The sequence below is a fragment of the Helianthus annuus genome, chromosome 9, assembly GCF_002127325.2.
Source record: "Helianthus annuus cultivar XRQ/B chromosome 9, HanXRQr2.0-SUNRISE, whole genome shotgun sequence".
In the NCBI taxonomy this organism is placed as follows: domain Eukaryota; kingdom Viridiplantae; phylum Streptophyta; class Magnoliopsida; order Asterales; family Asteraceae; genus Helianthus; species Helianthus annuus.
In genome coordinates, this window is record NC_035441.2 from 28,087,654 (window position 1) to 28,090,766 (window position 3,113).

The 3,113-nt window shown below is 28.4% G+C and overlaps 1 long non-coding RNA gene across 1 annotated transcript; it reads left to right on the forward strand.

Annotated features, from left to right (window-relative positions):
• The first annotated feature begins 601 nt into the window (after nt 1-601).
• On the forward strand, nt 602-2,189 carry LOC110874171. The gene is made up of 2 exons (XR_002555698.1): nt 602-1,214; nt 2,003-2,189. It is a non-coding gene; the product is annotated as an uncharacterized LOC110874171 (long non-coding RNA).
• The last annotated feature ends 924 nt before the right edge of the window (nt 2,190-3,113 follow it).

The window sequence follows — 3,113 nt, forward strand, 5'->3', positions numbered from 1 at the left end:
ATTGACATAAATGAGTTAATATAATGCTGGTGTATGTTACTATTATAAAATTCATCAAAGAAACATGTAATCTTTGAAAATGATACAAAAATAAATATATTATATTATACTGATTATTGTATTTACGTATGACATTATATTTAATGAGAAATAAAAAGATACAATTATAATTCGCATATTACCAAAAATAATTTGAATCCAAAAAATATTTACATAATTATTAGATTTTTAGTTTGATTTTAGCGACGTATTGCAACATTTTGTTATATACATATATATATATATGTATATATATGTGTGTGTGTATATATATATATATATATATATATATATATATATATATATATATATATATATAGGCTAATTATAAGGAGAAAACCCACTCCAATTAACTAAACCCTAAAAACTCACACATGTGGCTAGGATCGAGCCACATCACCTTATGTATAAAAATGAGACAAGGGTAATTTCGTCATTTTTTCCCCTAATGTTGACTAGATGTGTATGAGAGACGGCACAATGTTTGGTGTTAGCTTCTTTTCTCCTCTCGAGTATTAATTATGAATTGTACTTACCCCTTGTTTTATGAATTGTACTTGCCCCTTGTTTTATGAATTGTACCAGATCTCACTATATCTCTTCTCATTCATCTATCCTCTCCACCATACTTTTCCTTATCTCTCTCTTGTTCTAATAGATATAAAACAAGATCACAAATGAAATCAAGAAACTGATGAGCATCATATCCATGTAAACGCCATCTAGATCTAGATCTGGACCGTCATGTAGATCAGGATCCACCATGTTTCTCTACCTCATTCCATGTAAACACTTCTCTACCCTCACACTTCTCTACCTCATTCCAGATCTAAGATCTGAAATAAAAAAAAATCTTTTTCTTATCAAAATCCTTCATAATCAACCACCCAAACTCCAGATGCTTCGAACAAAAAGATGCTCCAAATAAAAAAAGATGCTACAGATGTTCCGGTTCAAAAGTTCATCATCCAGATGCTCCAGATCTTGAAGATTATCATCCAGATGTTCGATGTTTGAACATGATATTCCAAATCTAGAAGATCCTCCTCCAGATCCGGATTAAAATGATCGATGTTGAAGATGATGTGACGGCGGTTCGATGTTGAAGATGACCCAAAAGATGTTCGATGTTTAAACATGATGTTCCAGATCTAGAAGATGCTCCAGGTCCATAAGTATGTTTTCAGTTTTTTTTTTGTCAGATTTGCAATTTTTTTTTTTTGCATTTTGTAGTTCTTCATTTTTTGTATTTTGTAGATCTGCAACTTTTTTGAACTGGATCTGTTGTTTTTTTTTTGTTTTCTGTTCAAGAAGATGAATGTTTTTAATTTCTTGATTTGTCAATTTTTTTGTGTAAAATTTGTTCAAGAAAAAAATACATGTTACATTTTTCCGTGTCACTTAAATAATGTACGTTTACATAAAATAAAGTGTATTGTTACACTTTTTTAGATTATTGTAAAAATAAAGTGTGTTGTTACATGCAACTTTTTTCTGGATATGTTGTTTTTTTGTTTTTTGTTCAAGAAGATGAGTTTTTTTTTAATTTCTTGATTTATCAATATTTTGTGTAAATTTTGTTCAAGAAAAAATGCATGTTACATTTTTCCGTGTCACATAAATAATGTACGTTTACATAAAATAAAGTATATTGTTACACTTTTTCAGATTATTGTAAGAATAAAGTGTGTTGTTACATGCAACTTTTTTTCTGGATATGTTGTTTTATTTTTGTTCAAGAAGATGAATGTTTTTAATTTCTTGATTGATTAATTTTTTGTGTAAAATTTGTTCAAGAAACAATGCATGTTACATTTTTCCGTGTCACATAAATAATGTACGTTTACATAAAATAAAGTGCATTGTTACACTTTTTTAGATTATTGTAAAAATAAGTGTGCTGTTACATTTTTTTATGTTACAAAATGATAATCAGTTTTAGAGTTAACTAGGATCATACCAGGTCTTTTGAGGAACATCAACAACCTGCAAGTTGAACTGTTTACCCGTGAGCAAGAAATTCGGAAGAAGAAGAGGGTTATATAGTTACTAATATTAGCGTTAGTGATTGGCAGCTTACTTGTTAGCATTGTTTGTTGTGATTAAGAAATAGGTGGTACTTAGTTGGATTATCCTTGTTAGTATGTTAATGACATTTTTTGGTTTTGTTTTTAACATGTTACATTTTTTCCTTGAGATTTACGTAGACTTTTGCTGTGTTGAATCTGAGAATTTTATATGTTATGGATTTTTTGTTTTTGTTTTTACCATGTTACATTTTATTTTTGCCTCAAATTTTTGTACATTTTTGTTGTATCCGTGTTACATTTTTTTTTCACTGAGATTTTTGTACATTTTTGATGGTTGCTTGAATATCTTTTTTGTACATGTGCTTTTGTTGATGGTTGCTTGAATATCTTTTTTTTATGACAACGTTGTATATTAATTAAGAAAATTAGTATATAAAAAAATAATTCACCATTTTGACGAGCATTTTCGGAAATTTTCTTTATACCAACAAATTAATAACAATAAATGATTGTTATTAATGACAATAAATGTGGTGACTATAGTTAGCAAGATTGAGTTAATAAAAAATAATCACAACATAAAAAGAGGAATCGAACCCAGCCCTCATGCACAATAAACAAGCGCAATAACCAGTAAGCCAAACAAAATGGGTATAAAGGAAATATGAATTTTTGATAATGACCCAATTGACCAAGAATCTGCTGCTTTATTTTCTGTAAAATTTTTTTTAAAGAATTTTGAGAGATGAAGGATGATGGGATGAAGAGAGAGAGAGATATATATATATATATATATATATATATATATATAGAGAGAGAGAGAGAGAGAGAGAGAGAGAAATTGTTAAAAAAATGGATGTAATAATGATCATACAGACAACTGACAAAAGTTCCATTCTTCCAAGAAGAAAATTGTCACACATTATTCCCATTTTACCCCTTATGTGTACTATTACTGATTAGAATATTAAAAAGTAATATATATTACACTAAAAGACATCACAACCATCCATCTTTTTTAATCAATGATAGATCTTGGGTTTT